Source organism: Crocodylus siamensis, chromosome 2 (assembly GCF_052110815.1).
Source record: "Crocodylus siamensis isolate JL-2025a chromosome 2, ASM5211081v1, whole genome shotgun sequence".
In the NCBI taxonomy this organism is placed as follows: Eukaryota; Metazoa; Chordata; order Crocodylia; family Crocodylidae; genus Crocodylus; species Crocodylus siamensis.
In genome coordinates this window covers 46,298,486-46,318,254 of record NC_143396.1, presented here as the reverse complement: position 1 = coordinate 46,318,254, position 19,769 = coordinate 46,298,486, and the positions used below count along the sequence as shown (strand labels likewise).

The 19,769-nt window shown below is 46.4% G+C and overlaps 1 long non-coding RNA gene across 2 annotated transcripts in view; it reads left to right on the top strand.

Annotated features, from left to right (window-relative positions):
* The window catches only part of LOC149870182 (uncharacterized), a 62,685-nt gene that overhangs the window by 30,371 nt on the left and 12,545 nt on the right, over window positions 1–19,769 (top strand). Inside the window, exon 3 of one of the 2 annotated variants that reach the window (XR_016440697.1) lies at window positions 19,050–19,199. The exons of the other annotated variant lie outside the window; for it this stretch is intronic. This is a non-coding gene — a long non-coding RNA (uncharacterized LOC149870182). The remainder of the gene's footprint in view (window positions 1–19,049; window positions 19,200–19,769) is intronic. 2 annotated transcript variants of the gene reach the window in all.

Here is a 19,769-nt window from a genome sequence, read left to right as displayed (position 1 = left end):
AAAATAAGTGTAACAGCGTGGGGTGAGCAAGCTGATACTCTCAGTTACTTCCCTTTTTTGGGGCCTTCTGAACTCAGTGGACCCTCATTACATTATCCGTAGGGTCTTCTGGCCTTATAGTCACAAATTAAATTAGGATAAACAAAAGATCACAGGCATGACTCTGCCAGTCCTCGGTTGATTCCCATGGGTCTCCCCTGCTTTCGTGGACTCCAGTGTTACAGGGGCACTGGGCTTGGGTTTTTTCCCACTCCAAGGATGTTCAAGCCCCATTGGCCCTGAAGCTCTTACTGGGTGACCACAGCTTCAGTCAATGCACAGTCTCAGTCAGAACTCAGGGTGCTTCCTTGCTCATGCCCAACTTCAAGCCAGGAACTCTAATTCCCTTGACACTCCCCACCTGTATCTCTTCTTCCCATCAAGAGCTTTGCTTCTTACTTGTGGTTTACTTGCATCTGGAGTCTCTCTCCTTCTCTCTTGCAGGTTGTCAGTGAGGATAAGCGTGGCAGTGTCAAGCTTTGACTCCCTGGTACCGTACTCCAGATGAGGCCTAACTAGTGCTGAGTAGAGAGGCACTATCACCTCATGTGTCTTGCACCTAATGCTATCCCACAACTGTATTCCCCTTTTTTATTCCCCTTTTTTATGGCTGCATCATGTTGCAGACTCATACTGAAAATGATGAGCAGGCATCCTGGTTTTCCCTGGTGACAAATTGCAGATTCTTTGATAACCCCCCCCCCCCCAAATCTGTTATTTAAAATGAAAGGCCCTTCACTCCCCCCATAGTTCCCCTGACCCTGCTGGTGCCCCTTACTCCCCCACACAGCTCCCTGGCCCTGCTCATGCCCCTCACTCCCCCCAGCCCTGCCAGAGGGGGCCTCCAGCTTCCAGAGCTATGGGGCCAGGGACCTAAGTCTAAAGCCCCCTGCCCCTGGTAGCAGGCAGTGGCTGCTGCAGCAGATCAAACCCTAGCTCCCCCCTGCCTGCTGTGGGTTCAGGTGGAGGGGGCACCTCCCCACCGCTACACACACTCCCAGGGGGCAAGGGGGATCTGTGCCCCCAGATCTGTGTGCAGCTGCCCACTGCAGCCTTGGGCTCCTGCCCTGCTGCCTTTCCCCTGGGCCTCTGCCGCCCAGTGTGTGGGACCCGGCCATATAGTGATCTCTTTGCTGCTGTGAGCTCCGTGCTGCTCTGTCAAGGCATCTTCTGTGTGCATGGCAGCAGCAGGGGTGACAGCATGGGGTTATGCCCCTGATGGCTGCCTCATGGGCATTTTACCAGGGCAGCACAGAGCTCAGAGCAGCAAGGAGACCCCCATGTTGCCCTGCTGTTCCCTGCAGTGATGGGTTCCACTCACTGGGCTATGGAGGCCCCAAGGGAGGGCAGCAGGGTGGGAGGCTGAGCTCACAGTAGGCAACCCATGCCAACCCCCACCCCGAGCACAGATCTGGGGGGCCATGGATCTCCCTTGCCCCCCTGAAAGTGCATACAGAAACAGGGCCCCACCACCTTGCCCCCACAGATGAGCTGCCTGTAGTCCCATTTTGCTCCCCACTGAGGCTCTGTGGCTACACATTGCGGCCCCAGGCCCCAAGTCCTACACACTACTCAGCTGGGCAGCAGCCCCAGCCCCCCTGCCAAACTCCCTCCCTTCCTATGGGGGACTCCTATGGGAGCTGCTCTCCAGGCTGCCTGGCAGCCCTATGCATATGTATGCATATAGTACCTTCTGCCTGAATGCCCTTCTCCTGCTCCACCCCACCTATCTCTTTTAGGCTAGAACTCTGCCATTCTGCAAAACTGCAAAATCTTTTGGTTTATTCATTAAAGTGAGAAATCCATGTTTTCCTCTGGTAAAGGAAAATCAGCATTTTTCATTGCATCGGTTTTTTATCAACCAGCATTAGTGTAGCCCTTGTAAAGGAACACCTTGAGAGGCTAGACACCTTCAAGTCAACAGATCCTGACAGGTTGCACCCCAGAGTACTTAAGGAACTGGTGGAAGTCATAGCCCAGCCACTGGCAAAGATATTAAAAAAACTCCTGGCAGTCAGGTGAAGTAGTTGAAGATTGGAAGAAGGCCAATGTGGTGCACATCTTCAAGAAAAGGAGGAAAGTAGATCTGGGGAACTACAGATTAGTTAGCTTGACCTCAGTCCCTGGAAAGATTCTGAAAAAAAAATATTAGAGAGACCATTTTTGACAAGCTGGCTGATGGCAACATCCTGAGGGCAGCCAGCATGGGTTTGTTATGGGTAGGTCTTGTCTGACCAATCTCATCTCCTTCCATGACCAGGTGACATATCACCTGGACAAGGGAGAAGAGATTGACATCATATGTCAATCGGGCTTTAAACTAAGCCCGCTGGGGGATGGGGGGACTACTGCCCCTGCTGGCCCGCTGAACGGCCCTTGCAAAGCCAGCGGACCAAGGCACTTAAAGGGGCACTTAAGGGAGCCCACCCCTGCCCCAGCCCTGGTACAATCTGTGGGCAAGGCAAGAGCCCCCAAGGGCACACTTGCCTGCCTGTACACTAATGCCAGGAGCCTGGGCAACAAGCAGGATGAGCTCGTCCTCCTGCTCAGTGCAAAGAAATACGATGTCATTGGGATAACGGAGACCTGGTGGGACTCCACCCATGACTGGACCACGGGGATAGAGGGCTATACTCTGTACAGGAGGGATCGTGTTGACAAAAGGGGCGGGGGTGTAGCTTTCTATGTGAAGGAAAGCTACATGTCCCTGCAAGCTGATGTTGGTGACCGGCATGGACAGCTAGAGACCCTCTGGGTAAAAATTCGTGGGGAATTCGGCACAGGGGACACAACGGTGGGAGTCTACTACAGACCTCCCACTCAAAGTCCCGAGTTTGACCAGGAGTTTGCCCAGGAACTGACTGAGGCCGCTTGCTCCAGGACCTTGGTTGTCATGGGTGACTTCAATTACCCGGACATCTCGTGGGAAGATCACTCAGCTAAATCTGAGCGGGCGCAAAGCTTTCTGTCCTGCGTGGATGACCTCTACCTGACTCAAGAAGTCTATGGGCCAACGAGAGGCAAAGCACTGCTTGACCTGGTACTGGCTACGGGGGACGACCTAATCGGCGACCTAGTGATCGATGGAAAGTTGGGTGACAGCGACCACAAGCTGATCACCTTCACTATCCGCCGTAAAGCTGGCAAGTCAGTCAGCAATACAGAAGTCCTTGACTTCAGAAAAGCCGACTTTGACAAGCTCAAGAGGCTAGTCGGTCAGGCCCTCAGGGACCATGACCCCAGGGAGTTGGGAGTTCAAGAAGAGTGGTTGCTTCTCAAGGAAGCGATCCTCAGTGCACAAGCTAAATCTATTCCAACACGGAGGAAAGGCAGCAAGAAGGCACAGCAGCCCCCCTGGCTCTCCAGAGACCTAGCGGACCTACTGTGGCTAAAAAGGAAAGCCTACAAAGGATGGAGGATGGGATTCACCTCCAAGGAGGATTACTCCGCGCTGGTCCGGTCCTGCAGGGAGCAAACCAGGAAAGCCAAGGCTGCAACTGAACTCCAACTAGCTTCAGGCATCAAGGACAACAAAAAGTCCTTTTTCAGATATGTGGGGAGCCGGAGGAAAAGCAAGGGCAATGTTGGACCCCTGCTAAACCAGATGGGGCAACTGACAACTGACGCCCAGGAAAAAGCCAACCTATTAAATAAGTACTTTACGTCAGTCTTTCATCAGTCCCATGGGACACCCATGCCTGCTATGGGACAGGGAGATCTGGGTGAGGGGGATCCCCTACCCTCCATAAATGCTGACCTCGTGAAGGAACACCTTGAGAAGCTGGACACCTTCAAGTCAGCCGGCCCTGACAATCTGCACCCCAGGGTACTCAAGGAGCTGGCGAGCCCCTGGCATGGATCTTTGAAAACTCCTGGTGCTCTGGTGTAGTGCCCGAAGACTGGAAGAAGGCCAGTGTGGTGCCGATCTTCAAGAAAGGGAGGAGAGTGGATCCAGCTAACTACAGGCCCATTAGCCTGACTTCTATCCTGGGGAAGATCTTAGAAAAGTTTATTAAGGAGGCCATCCTTGAGGGACTGGCCCAGGCTAACATTCTAAGGGACAGCCAGCATGGGTTTGTTGCGGGTAGGTCTTGTTTGACCAATCTCATTTCCTTCTATGACCAGGTGACCTATCACCTGGACAAGGGAGAAGAGATTGATGTCATATATCTTGACTTCAAAAAAGCTTTTGATCTGGTATCCCACGATCACCTCTTGGCCAAACTGGCCGGTTGTGGCTTTGGCTCCACCACGATCCGCTGGCTGGGAAATTGGCTTCATGGTCGGATCCAGATAGTTGTGATTGATGGCAGTCACTCATCGTGGTGCCCTGTCACCAGTGGGGTCCCTCAAGGCTCTGTCCTGGGACCCATACTGTTCAACATCTTCATTAACGATGTGGACATTGGAGTCAGGAGTGGACTGGCCAAGTTCGCCGATGACACCAAACTTTGGGGCTAAACATCCACGCCAGAAGATAGGCGGGTGATCCAGGCTGACCTGGACAAGCTCAGCAAATGGGCAGACGAGAACCTCATGGTGTTTAACACCGAAAAATGCAAGGTTCTCCACCTTGGGAGGAAAAACCTGCAGCACCCTTATAGGCTCGGCAGTGCTACGTTGGTTAGCACTACAGAAGAAAAAGACTTGGGGGTCATCATTGACCACAAGATGAACATGAGCCTCCAATGCGATGCTGCGGCTAGTAAAGCGACCAAAATGCTGGCGTGCATCCATAGATGCTTCTCGAGCAAATCCCGGGACGTCATTCTCCCCTTGTACTCGGCCTTAGTGAGGCCGCAGCTGGAGTACTGCGTCCAGTTTTGGGCTCCACAATTCAAAAAGGATGTGGAGAAGCTTGAGAGAGTCCAGAGGAGAGCCACGCGCATGATCAGAGATCAGGAAAACAGATCTTACAATGACAGGCTGAGAGCCATGGGACTCTTTAGCCTGGAAAAGCGCAGGCTCAGGGGTGATCTGAAGGCCACCTATAAGTTTATCAGGGGTGACCACCAGGATCTGGGGGAACATTTGTTTACCAGAGCACCCCAAGGGATGACGAGGTCGAACGGTCACAAACTCCTGCAAGACCGTTTCAGGCTGGGCATAAGGAAGAATTTCTTTACTGTCCGAGCCCCCAAGGTCTGGAACAGTCTGCCAGCGGAGGTGGTTCAAGCGCCTACATTGAACACCTTCAAGAGTAAATTGGATGCTTATCTTGCTGGGATCCTATGACCCCAGCTGACTTCCTGCCCTTTGGGCAGGGGGCTGGACTCGATGATCTCCCGAGGTCCCTTCCAGCCCTAATGTCTATGAAATCTATGAAATCTATGAAATCAGATATCTGGGCTTTATAAAAGCCTTTGATCTGGTATCCCACTATCTCCTCTTGGAAAACTTGGCTAACTTGTGGCCTCGGCTACATCTGTCTGGCTTGGGAATTGGCTCTGAGGCCAGACTCAGAGAATGGTGGTCAATGGAAGTGAATCATCATGGTGCTCCATGACCAGTGGTATCCCCAGGGCTCCATTCTTTGACCTGTTCTCTTTAACATCTTTATCAAGTGTTTGGATGCTGGGATCCTTTGACCCTAGCTGACTTCCTGCCCTTTGGGCAAGGGGCTGGATTCAATGAACTCCCAAGACCCCTTCCAGCCCTAATGTCTATGAAGTTTACGAAAGGGGAATATCTGTGTTTTTCTCCCTTTCCCCCATGGGAAATGGAAAACCAGGATCCCTGATGGTGAGTACTCCCATTGATCCAGCAGTACTCCCAAATCCTTTTCCATAATGCTGCCATCCAGCCAGATGTTACGCATTTTATATATTTGCATTTTTTATTATTCCTTCCAAGGTGTAGTACCTTTCATGTATTCACATTGAACTTCATCCTGTTAGCTCTAACCTAACTTTCTAATCTGTTGACATCCTTCTGAATTGTGCTTGCATCCTGCAGTGTGTTCTCAATCCCTCAAACTGGGAGCAGTTTCATGTCATCTGCAGATTTGCTCAAGAAGCTTTTTATGTCAACATCCAAATCATTAATAAACATGCCGTGCATCTGCCATGTGTGGATACTAATAAGCATGTGCTGTCCTACAAATATGGGGGGCAGCATGGGCAGCTGCTGCAGTGGTGAAGGAGGGAGTGGGGAAGGCCTTGCACAGCTGGGGCAGCGTGTGGGATGGAGCAGCGAGAAGCTTGTTCAGGGAATGCAGGGGGAGGGCAAGTAGCCCAGGAGAGCATATGGGGCGTGTGCCCCCGGGTCTGGATGTGGGGTGTGGTGGGCAGGCTGGGGCCAGGTCAGTATAGGGCTCTTTCTGGCACAGGTATTGGGCCACACTGCGCCCAGGCCAGGTGGTGGTGGCGGCAGTGGTGCTGGGAGAAGGGCTATGGGGTGGGGGAATATTTGCTGTAGCCCCCCAATCCCCTCCAAGCACTGCCGGTGCTTCCCCCCACTTCCCCTCCCCCTGAGTGCAGCACGGCCCACCAAGCCCCACCAGGAAGAGCCTGGCAGCCTTTTCCTCCCCCTGCCCCTGATCCCCAAGGGCCTTGGGGCAGGGTGGGCTGCCACTGTGGGGTGAAGCTGGAACATATAGTGTTTTGAGTGCTCTTTTTAATTTTTTTCTAACTAATTTCCTTGTGCCTGTGTAATTTCCCTTCCTAAAGTTATATATTGGTTCTCAACCTTTTCAGACTCAAGGAAGCCCAAGTTAGACTCAAGGTACACCTCAGCAAATGCCAGTTCTCACTTAGTCTTTGACTACAGAAAAACAATATAGCAATTCTTCTGTTGCAAAGAACTCACAAGACAACAAGACAGAGTGCTTTTGATACTATGGATTCCTATTTGAAATCTCTGCGTTCATCTTGTGAATCGTATGTAGGTGTTTGCACAACTACTATTGTGTGGTATCCTTAAAAAGATCTCATGGCATCCCAGGTTGCTGTGGTAACCTGGTTGAGAATCACTGATCTAAAGTACCACTTTCTGACCACATCTACAATATTCTTAAGTGATGCTGAGCAGTGGAGAGAATGTCATATTCTTAGCACTGCCAGACATACCATTGTAGTTGAACCAAGACCACTACCCACACTTGGTGAACTGAAAAGATAAGATACTGTGAGTGAGTATATTTGCATGGTTTCAAGTCAAGATAACAGTTAATTTTAAATTTAATTATATGCTGAAGTGCAAAGCAAGCAGTTAATTGCAATGTCCTCTGCAATTAAATGACTTTTGTAATCCGGGTATCTCTGCTGGTGTAACCTAACAGATACTTATATTTTTCTTCTAAATCTCCTTCAGAAAACTTTCTTTTGACTGACTGTGTTTGTTATTATATTCTTTATATTCCTTCCTCCTTCTTTTTCTCTCCTTCATCCTTGTCTATTCTTCTTCATTTCAATGTACAAGATCTCAGATAAAGACCTTCAGATTTTCAACTGCCATCACTTTTAATTGCCTCATTGTAAAACTCTGGCATCTGGGTGCCATAGTTCTACACATAACTCCCCCTTACCGCTACATTAAAAAACAGACTAGTTTCTTTTCACTTGTCATCTCTTTGATACGGGACATTTTCATTTACTACCCTGATTTCCATTCCTTCCCCTCCAACCTGGAATACTTCCAGAACACCTGTCACTGGTATTGCTGTGCTATTCACTGCTATGCCAAGTGGCAATATCTGTTTAATATCCTTTAAAGAAAGCATAGGGAGTTAATGTGCATACCTGCAAGTCAGTGTAGAAATTAATCATCAAATTAAATGTATAGCTTTTCATTAGTATGTTGAGCATAAGTTTCCTTTTGACAGGTTTCCTTGCATTTTAATAGACTTTTTAGCATTCTATTGAGTTATCAGATGCAAAATTATTGAAAATAAATTCCAATCCTTGTTCTCACATGCAGCACCTGCTCCAGTATTGTAATTAAATGTTTCAAGAGTGTGAATCTTAGTATAGAAAGGTGCTTGCTCCCTGTCATTATCAGTACTTTATGAAACAGAAGTTGAGGAAATTTATATTAGGATGACTTTTAAATGGGCAATCATTAATTATAGAAACACATATATTTGTAACCATCTCGTAATGATATCACTTTATTGATACTTAACAGGCTTATCTCACTGTTGAATTGAGTGGTCATTTGGTCAACTAACAGCACTGATTTAGATAGTAAGACAGGACATTCTAATTTTTTGTGGGAAACAGATATGACTGAGTTAAACGGTACTCCATAGTGGGGGGCCATCCTTTTTGGCAGGCATGCCACAAATTAAGCATAGCACCTTCCCCAAGTACCACCCCAAACCCCTTCCCCTTCCCATTCTGCTGCTTTCTTTTCTGCTCTCTGTCCTGTGCTCCCTGTTTAACCTAGTGCTCTTCTTTCTGCTGACTGCCCTATCTGTTGTTATGTTACCTGCCCCTTTCCCAGTCTGCTACATGTAGAAGCTGCCTGTGCCATAGGTTTGCCTCCTCTGTTCTTGAAATGTTACGCATCTAGTGTGCATAGAAAATACATATCCATTCAGGAGCAAAAATCCACTTTTAAAAACTCCATGTAATCAAGTCAGCGGGGTCTTCAAGGAACTGGCAGAGGAGATTTTATAGACCTTGACAATGAACTTCATGAAGTTTTGGAAGATTGGCCAGGTACTGGAGTACTGGAAAGGGGCAGTTGTAGTGCTCCTCTTTAAAAACAGCAAAAAGGAGTGCCTGGGGAGCTAAAGACCAGTTAGCTTCACTTCAAAGGCCATTTGCAAGCATCTGGAGGATAAAACACTAATCACAAGCATCCAGCATGGATTTATGAAAAAACAAATAGTGTCAAACAAACTTGATCTCCTTTTCTGACACAGTAACTACTTGGGTAGATGAAGAGAATGCTGTGGATATTCTGAAAGGGCTCCTGTTACTTTCAAGGAGAAACCACCCAGGGGTGTCCCCAGATGGGGAAGAGTCGTCAGGGGTGGCAGTAGAACTGGCTACCAGAGAAAGTTATAGGTTATGAGTACAGACATAGACCCATAGAGCAGGTATGGGCAGTAGGAACCCTACTGCAGTGCTGGCAGCTTAGCAGTAGAGCAATAGGGCAGAACCCTGCATAGGAGACAAGATAGTGCTATAGTAGTGTCCAGCAGCAGTAAGTGACCCTGTATACCAGTCAGGAAGCCTAATCTGAATGCACCAGTAGCCAGCTCAGAGAAGTCATCTGACTGGAAAGGGGGAGGGACTGGGAATCATATAAAGCCCATGGTTCTAGCCAGGGCAGTCAGTTTGGCCATGAAGACTGAAGGAGAAAGAGCTCTGCTGGGAGATGGCTGTTGTTGGCTGGCTTACAGAAATCCTGCCAAGCTTGAGTATGAGTAAGGATTTAAGGGTATGTAGGGAACTGAGACCCAGAATGGGGATATTTTAGTACTCAGCTAGTGAGCTGGGATTTTGTGTTATAACCAGAGGGTTTATGTTCTGTTTGAGTTTTCACTGGCAGTGTGTAATGGGATTATTTGGGGTGAGTGGAGGTTTCATCTGAGCCACTGGACGGGGCAGAGTCAGGGCTAGAGAGCCCTGTGCCTGAGTGGGGTGAAGATCAGGGCTAGGAGTCCAGCAAGAGAGTGAAAGTAAGACAGAGACAGAGTCAGAGGCCCAGCTTAGGAAAGAGTTGGAAACAAGGTTCAGGGACCTGCAGCTCGGGAGGGGCAGAGACAAGGGCCAGGTGCCCATAGCTAAAGATGGGCAGAGATTAAGAAAGGCAAAGAGGCCACGCGAGACATGATAACTTTGAGCCCATTGACATGATTCATGCTTACCACCTGTGAAACATGGGCATAACTGTAGGGGAGGTCTGAGGCTGTGAATAGCCCATAAGGTGAGACATGTCCCGGGGGGGAACATGTACAGGCCAGGAAGGCCCACTGAATGTGAAAGCAAGATTGAGAGCAGCAGGTTTTAAATGGGGATTTGCTGGTGAGGAGACAGACCTAAGCTCAGTCTGGGGTTCTTGGGCAACCTCCCTTATCCAACATTATTAAGACTATTAAGGCATGGTAGGTGAGAGCAGAAGAGAGAGCAGCTTACAGGCAGAGCGGAGCAGGAGCCATTTGGCCACCAGGCGGCATCATGACTGTTCATGGGACATCGTCTTGATACAGACCTTCTTTTAAACAAATTGGGAAAATGTCAGTTAAACAAAATAACTATAAGGTGGATAGGCCATAGGCTAAATAGCTGTAAGCAAAAGGCAGTTATAAACAGGTCCATGTCAGAATAGCAGGAGGTTTCAAGTGGAGTCCCACAAGGGTCTTCCCTGGGCCTGGTGCTGTTCAACATGGGCTTGCCATGTGCATCTGCTGCTGGGCAGGCAGGGGATAAGGCTCAGCCCAGCAGCAGGATGCATGTGGCATTGAGCTGCTCCTGGGCCAGCTGCAGTGGGGCTCAGGGAGCAAACTCCAACCCACAATGGCAACCGCTTCTGTCGTGCACAGATTGGAGGAGGGGGAGAGGTGGCACCTGGCCCATGGGGCCTCCTTCAAGGTGCATACGGCAGCTGGAGCCTCCTACTCCCTGAATGAGCCACTTGGGCTCGATCCTCCCACCACCCACCCAGCTGGGGCCTCCTTTACCTTACCCCTGATTCTGCCTCTGCTGCACTCTGTCCCTCACTGTGGGGGCCTTGATCTGGCCCTTGTCCCTTCCCTGCCTCATAGGCTGATCTGCTGGGCTGGGGGAGGGGCAGGGGGTGTGCACATGCATGCACACTCTCAGTCCCCCCCCAGCCTCAGATTGACCTAAAGAGGCTCTGTGATCGACAGGTCAATCACAATCGACCAGTTGGTGACCACTATTGTAGATGATTCCAAATTATTCTGGACAGTCGAATCCCAAGTGGATGGAGAGGAGCTGCACAAAGTATGCAAAAAAAAGAAAAAGTTAAAAAAAAGGTAGATGACTTCAGTGTTGACAGTGCAAGGAAAGAGACCTTGGAGCCATTGTAGTTGACTAAAAACATCATCTTAATGTGCAGTGGCAACCAAAGAAGCCAATAACATGTTGAGCATCATTAAGAAGGGAATTGAAAACAAGATGAAGAACATCATCATGTCATTATACAAGTCCATGGTATGTCCACATGTTGAATGCTGTGTACTGTTCTGTTCTCCACCTCTCGAAAATATAATAGAATTAGAAAAGGTGCAGAGAATGGCAACCAAAATGATCAGGGAGCAGTTACTATGCCAGGAGAGACTACAAAGGCTAGGACTCCTCAGTTTGGAAAGAAGAAGGCTGAGGTGGGTTATGATTGAGGTCTATACAGTCATTTAGGATGTTGACCAAGTAAACAGGAAACTGTTGTTCACCAAGTCCTATAATACTAGAGCTAGGGAACGCCCACAAAATTAGTAGGAGACAGATTCAAAGCTAACAAAAGGAAGTACTTTTTACGTGGAGTGTAGTTAACTTGTGGACGGCATTGCCAACAGAGGTCATGGAAGCAGATAACATAGCCAGGTTTAAAAAATGGTGAGACAAATTAATGGATATTAGATCTATTAATAGCTACTGAATAGAATGGTTGGAGATGTTTCCTCTGGCATCTTTAACCAATAATGGTGAATGCCGGGGATGGTCAGGCCAGATCCATGGATAGGCAAACTAGGTACATTTCTAAGGCCCTGAGCTGTAGGGGGAGTGAGGGGAAAGGCTAGTCCTTCTCTCCACAGTAGTGGTGCAAATGGCCCCATTGGCCTCCTTTACCTTCCCCTCTGCCAGCCTCACTGCCACTGCCTAGTTCCCTGTGGGCAGCAGTGCCATGAGTCTGGTTGCCTAGGGCCCACTAAAGGGTTAATCTGGTCCTGGGGAGGGTAGTCACTCTAGATATACCTGGCTTAGTGCTCTCCCTCTAAATCAGTGGTTCTCAACTTTTTTGGACTTGAAGCACCCTCACTGGACTGGAGACACCCTTCCACAACTATTGTGAATTGAGTGACAGCCAGTTTCAAAAACTAATTTATAGTTTACAGATTGGCCAGGCAGGGATAAACTTGAGACTGCCCTTATTTGCTTATCTCCTCATACCTCCCAGCAACCTGTAAAGGAACTGGTGGCACCCCAGTGGGCTGCAGCATTTTGGTTAAGAATCATTGTTCTACAGGATCCACACCTGCTATTGTTGGAGACAGGCTGCTGGGCTTGATGGACCATTGTTCTAACCCAGTTTGACACTTACGTTCTTAAGTCCACTGCTCTAAACAGAGGGGACTATGAAAGAAAATCTAGAGGCAGGCATGCTAGGACATAAGAAAGAAAGGTGGGATAGTTATCCAAGTAGCTGGAAGATGAAGGAGAGAGAAACATATAAAAACCTGAATCTGATGTAGAAGGTAGCAGGGAACGGGTTAGTTAGAGGGGCTAAATATAAGCCTAGTATCAGGTGAGGTAGGTGATTTTTGTAGTTATGAGTTTGACCTTCAGAGAATGCAGCATGTCTAACAAATTTACTTTGGTCTTTTGGAGAAGTAAGGTGTAATTCTTTCTTTCAAAAGAAGGTATAATTTCTTTCAAATGTAGGGATTTATTTGGAAAGGGTTTTTATATCATTTTACTTATAATGTTGTTGCTAATGTACCAGAACCTTGCATAGGTAGTTCTATGTGAAAATAAACAAATATATTGCAAGCCTGCAGTGATCCTGAAGATGAAAAGCTGATCTCTAATGGCTCAGGCAGCTTGCCAGCTACCCTTTCACCATATCCTTTCCTATAACTTATTGTAGCATCACAACTTTAGTCACATGGTTCTTTTCTAATTCTCTTTTCTTTTGCCATTTTAATCTTTTGAAACTCACTTGATAAATTATTCTTATAAATAGCAATGGTCTCACCAGGAAAAGAAACGACATCATTAACATTATTAAGCATATTGCCTGCATGAGGATTCACAATTTTTTCCCCGTAACCAACTTACTTAATATTCGGGAGCTGTTGGCTTAATGAGACATGTACATTTACCTTCCATGAAGGTTTTTTTCTAGATGCATTCACCAAAAAAAATAACTTGTAAAATGTAATAGTGATATTAGTAATAGCCAAAGAGAGAGAGAGGGTAATTCATTTTATAGTTCAGCACAATGTCCTTCACTAGACATTGCCTTATTATATGGTCCTCAGTGCTGTCAGACGTAAGCAAACAATGATTACTAGATTTCTTCTTGCAGCAGTTATATTCCATATGGCCATATTGTCTCCATTTTACATCTAGGGAACTAAGGCATAAGTTACAATATTTGGGTTGTTCCAGTTTTTCTGAGTCCCGGTTCAGTACAGTAACTACAAAACTACTTTCTGTAGCTCAAGGCCAAACAGAATCATTGCAATAATTGTATGGCCTTGTTTGGCTCTGACCTGAATAAAGCTGGCCAAAGATCAGGTTTGCCAGTTCAGATGTCACAGACAGTTTCCATCCTTTTTTACCCCTCCACCTTGTGATCAGGCAGGATACTGCATGTGTAATCTGTTTTAATTTCCCAAATGGATTTTAAGTCTAGTGAGGCTTTTAGATATTGGCAGTATTTCATTCAGACAATCTCATTTACTGACAGAATACTCAGCAAAAACACAAGAAAGTCTTCACTCAGACTTCTTAGCAGAGGTGAAAACTCCATCTAAATTCAGTCCAACATCTTAACTCTTTATTTAGGGATGCTATCATCATGACCATGGAACTCTACAGGGAATCCCTAACAATTTTAGCTCCTCTCAAAGAAGTGTCCATCTCTTCCACTAGGGACAGACATTTTACATAAACTGGTTTAAGTGATGAGAAACTGGTTTAAACCTGTAACAGAACAGACTCTCAGGACACCAACCAGTTTCAAAAAAGCTGAAACTGGTTTAAGATAAACCTGGTTGAATGTAGAATCAGACTTAACTGATTTGGGTTAAACTGGCTTATACAATGTCTGTTCCAGACCCCTTGTTGGTTTAAGATAAACCAGGTACCCCCAGCATCCCTGCATGCTCTCTGGGCTGGTGGGGCTCTCTGTTCCACAGCAGAGCTGTCCTCTCCCCTCTGCTCCTTGGCTGTAGCTCCAGAGACTGTGGGCTGCTTCCCCCTTCCCCTAACCACTCCCTGCTAAGCAGGAATTCCCCCCTTCCCTTTGCCCTGCTGAGGAGGTGTCTGTGTATTAGCTAGCAGACCATATGCTGGCTACCATCCATGCTGAATCAACAGGTAAATCAACAAGCAGAATCAATGTGATGTCCTCATGAGAAAATTGGAGGATTGTGGACTTAACTCTGAGACAGTCAGGTGGGTGAGAAACTGGTTGCAGGATAGGACCCAGAGAGGCATAGTGAATGGATCTGTGTCATCCTGGTGAGAAGTGGGCAGCAATGTCTTGCAGGGGTTGGTGCTTGGTCCAGTACTTTTCAACATCTTTATTAATGATTTGGATGTGGGGGTGAAGAGCTCACTGGCCAAGTTCACAGATGACACCAAGTTATGGGGAAGCATGGTCACATTTGAAAATAGGCTGCAGATACAGGAGGACCTAGACAGGCTGGCAAGTTGACAGGGTTGGAATCTGAAGTTCAACGTCAAGAAATGTAAAGTGCTTCGTTTCGGGGTGAGCAGCTCCCAACACACTTACAGATTTGGTGGTACCAAACTGAGTACCACCATGAATGAAAGGGACCTGGGGGTAGTAATAGCTCAGAGTATGAATATGAGCTGGCAGCGTGATGCTGTAGCCAGTAGGGCAAATAATACTTTGGTATGCATCAATCAAGGCATCTTCAGCAAAACCAAGTAGGTATAATGGCCACAAACTCCTGGAAGAGTGATACAGGCTCAAAATTAGGAACAACTTTTCTACAGTCAGAGTGTCTAGACTGTCTAGAGTGTCTAGACTGGGTAATAAGCTCCCTCCAGATGTGGTGCAATCACCTACCATGGAAATCTTCAAGAGGAGACTAGACAGTCACCTAGCTGGGGTCACCTGACTCCCAGTTATCTTTCCCGCTTGGTGCAGGGGGCTGGACCCAATGATCTTGCAAGGTGCTTTCTGGCCTCACAATCTATGAATCTATGAACAGGCAGAATCAACAAATAGCTGGTAATGTCCCTCTAATGGGATCATAAACACTGAGTTAGAGGGTGGTAAACACTGTTATGACTTCCCTGAGTGACTAATCATAGTGTCCTGATACAGCCTGGCCATGGGCCCCTCAGCTCAGTGCTGTGAAAGAAAGGGAGGGTTGCTCTGCGCCCTTCAGCTGCTAGCCTGAGCCACTGCAGGCATGTATATTCGTTTCTGGGATGTCTGTCCAGTTACAAAACTGATTTAGCCTGGGCAGGTTAGACTAACCTGCGAAGATTGAATCAATTCAGGCTCAGGCTTTTTGAATGTCTGTCCCTAGCCTTCAAGGCCTGGGCCTCCAGTAACCATCTAGGATGTCCTTTCGTAAGCTTTTTCCCTAAGGGTTCCCTTGCACTAATCACTAGAGAATTCTCTCTTTTGGAACCTCTTTTCTTTAGAATCAGCCTTCATCAAGTGAATTGGTAGCCAGATTCCCCCTAGCTCATTAACTGCGTAAGTGGCTACTGGGCAGCCAATTACTGAAAGGTCCAGTGGGATGTAACCCTTCAGAATATAAGAAGTGCTATATTGGGTCAGACCAATGGTCCATCTAGCCTAATATCCTGTCTCTGATAGTGGCAGAAGTGGATGCTATAGGAGGACGGTATTGAACTGAATATCTCTGCCGTGATCTATCCCTGATTAGATACCCTCCCTGGAATCTACCATTATAGGTTTGTTAGTTTTAAACCTGTCATCTACTAATTTCAGCCAGTGTCCCTTAGTTCTAGTATTCTGGTACTTGGTGATCAGCAGTTCCCTGGACACTTGGTCTATACCCTTCATGATTTTATAGACCTCTATCATATCCCCCCAGCCCCCTCAGCTTTCTTCTTTCTAAACTGAAGAGATCTCTCCTTTTTAGACTCTCCCTTTAAGGAGGACCATATGAAACACTGGGAAAACTGTTATAAAGTGGGTCCTGCAGCAACCAGGGCATTTTTATGTTTTACATGAAAGTGTTGCACTGAACTGCTATTCGTGGCTCTGATTCAAGCCAGGACTTTCCCAGCTCCATGGTAGGAACCCTGGAAGCTCTGGCATGGTATCTGCCCCAGAGCCTATGAATCCTGGATCCAAGGAAAATTAGAACCCTACCTTGGGTTTGATGGAAGCTTGCCAAGCTTAAGGTGTTCGGGATAAAATATTTTGGGCTCAACAAATCAGCTTTTTCTAACAAGAACTAAATGATCCCAGCAGCAAGGGCATGATGTCAGACTGAACTAGATGGTGTGTTTTTATAAGCATACTTAGTAGGTCTCTAGTATATCTCCATAGTCATTCTGAGACTGCTGTCAAAAAACAAGCCCTGGATACTTCCTCCTGCTCTGAATGTGTTGCATATTAAAAAAAATTGTGGTGTGGTACTGGGAATGTGTTGCACCGAACTTGGGAATATGTGTGATACAGATCTTGAAGACATCTTTGGGTACATGCCAAACAAAAAGAACTACATGACATACTTTGGCAAGCACCAAAGCAAGAGCAAATGGGCAAGCTAGTATATATAGACCCTAAGTCTTGAATTAATATCTTCTCTTCAGCTGTAGTTGGATTGGATAGTTCACAGAAGGACAAAGTGCCAGAAAAGATTATATATTAAATACATTCAAGGAGAAAACTGAACGATGAATAATATTCATGGAAAATTTGTTTACAGGTTAGTCATAATTATCTTAATTATTTGAGGGGATACACTGTTACCATCTACTCAAATTGCTATGAAAACTTCTATGTTCAGTGGATTGATTCAGCTGCCCTAATTTACTTAGTATTCAATGCAACTTTTATAATAAAAGTACCCTGGAAATTCCCAATAGGAAAAGTTGACATAGTGCTCTACTACTTGCAGTATAACTCATGAACAAGATAGCTCTGTTCTGCAATAATTGTAATTGATTCAATAGCTAATTCAAACATGTTGCACTGAAGCCCCAAAAATCAATGCTGTTATAAATAACTGTAGGTATTCGAAGAACTGTACTGTAGTTCCATATTGGTGGTATCATTGCCATCTGGCTTTGCTTTTCTTAGCACTTTTGGGGACTACAAATTGCTGATGACAGTGCCTACAGCTACGACTCTGCTACTTGTGCTAGTTTATTTTAAAATATAGATAATGGTATTCAGAATTATCTTCTGTAAGTCTGATTCTGTTGTGTAAGAATGGGCTGATACAGTAACTCAACTATACGTTTTTAATACCTAACCAGATATGACATTAAGCTGGGGCAAAGCAGCTCTGGGCTGGCAGACTGGCCCTCCTGCTAGCTGGGGATGTACCACCCTGGCACGTGCAAGGCAGAACTCGTGCCTGCCAGCCTAGAGCTGCTTGGCTCCAGCTTAATGTACTGCTGAGAGGCTGGCTGGTGCACAGTAGTGCTACAGGGTGGGGCTAGCCTCATGTCCCAGCCAGCTCTGGTCATTGTCTACACAGCCTAATAGGGCTGCAGGTGTGGATGGTGACACTTTATTGAGGAGCTAATTTGCCAATTCTGCAGTAAAGCACACATGCCGATGACCCTACTACACTGAAAACTAATTTTATTCCAAAGATAAACATAGCTACTACATACCAGATCCCAGAGTACTTGTATTTCTGGCTGTTGACCTATTAGGGGCAATGCATCCCTCTCAAACTGCACATCACCCAGTTGTAGATTTAGTAATTTCCTCCATATGAACAAGTCTTTCAGAAAGATAAACTGAATTGTTGCTGCCATTTCATGGGCTTGTCCCCAGTATGCTGACCTTTGTAAAACAGTAAGTGTCCCCTACCTGGATGAGAATGATTTAAATGGACTGTTTGGAAGATATGGAACAGGACTGTCAGGAGGCTATGGTATGTAACAAAGCACCAATCTTGGGCCCTGGTATGGTCTGGAGAACTTCACCAGACCCAGACACACTGGGAGCATACTAGGAAGGACCAGTAATGTGGCAGAGGAAGCTGAGACACAGAGACATGGGGCAGACATAGCAGCCTCTGTGTCTGACATGTGGAGGAGCCAGGTCATGGGACCTCAGAGCTGGCCCTTCTTGTCCAGGAGGCGCTTGGCTGGAAGATAAGTCTGTGCTGGCCCTACTAAAGTTTTCCTGGAGAGGGGGAGCACATGCAAGGCAGAACTCGTGCAAACCACACAGAGGTGTGAAGCTGGTAATAGAAGCTGGACCAATGGACCAGAGATGAAGTGAAGCTAAGCAGGACACGAAAAGCCTGCAATCATCCACAGGCAAGATGACTTTTAAAGCCACAGTGAAGTAAAAGTGCTACCCAGACCGGGAAGATGGACATTTAAAGGGTTTTATGCCTGGGACACTGGACTTGGGTAATAGATAAGGGCAAGAGGTGAAAGCCTCCTGTTCCATAGACTTAAAGAAGAAACCAGCTCTCGGTGGATTTAATGAATTGATGAGCAAAGTTAATTAGTTGCGGCAAGTAATCCAGTTAGTTGACTGGACAGCTGGGGAATTGATTAATGGAATGCTGACAGACCTTATAGCCAAGAATCTAGGGGATGGATAAAAGAAAAGAATTGATGTGACAGCATGCACTCAATAAGAGGGGACCTTAGTTGATTAATATGGCTCAAGTGGAAATTGATGTTGTGACCCCAATCAATTAAAGTAGGAATAAAACTGGGTAATTGCTGAGAAGATGACTGGCTGGTTACCAGGTCTAAATACACTGTCCATGGGAGGACGAGCCTGAGAGGCTGGTCACATGCTGATGCCTACATAGGTGTGGTAAGGGCAGGGTGTAGGGGAGGCAGAGCCCTGTGAAGGGAGATCACGAGCCATCCTACTTACCAGTGGTAACAAACACCTCACCTCTCCTTATTCTCTTTCTTCTTTTGAACATCAAGGCATGTTGGTTGAGCATTAAGGAAGGTGGTCTAGAGTAAAGGAGAGTGGCAGCTGATCAGTCATCATCAAGCATGAAACTCATGTGGTACAAGAGAGGAAAGGCCCATTTGGCACACAGATTGAAAGTCTTAGACTCCAGACAGCAAGAGGTAGGAAAAGAAAAGATTGTTAAGAACTTGAGCTTCCTTCTGTTTCAGTGTGTACATTTTTTGAGCGTGTCAAGTATTTCATAGCCCAATACATGACTGCACTCTGTCTTTTGGTGGGTGCATGTAAATTTGGAATACTTTATCCTCTGTGGCCAGTTATTGGAAAAGACCCATAATGCATAGATTTGTGAAAGACTGTTACTTGAATTTACATTGGAGTAAGCTCTACATCTGGCAGTCCAAACCAAGTCATCTATAAATAATATACAAATGCTTGCTGAAGGAGATATTCAGCCTGCAGAAGTAATTCATACTCAGTAATTCAGAAAGCACAATCTGAAGGAGACACAAGAATTTTTCATGCTCCTAGGAAAAACTTTACTGTTGACATTTAAAATTGACATTCATGTTTCTGCTGTGATTCTATAATCTAGTTGCAAATTTCAATAAGAGTTTTGTGCAGAAAACAAAGTTAATAATTGCAGGCCTGTTGAATATTATTATGATATATCATACTTCACAATGAAACCTTCTACGAAATATTGGTCTGAGAACCTACCGTATTTTTTA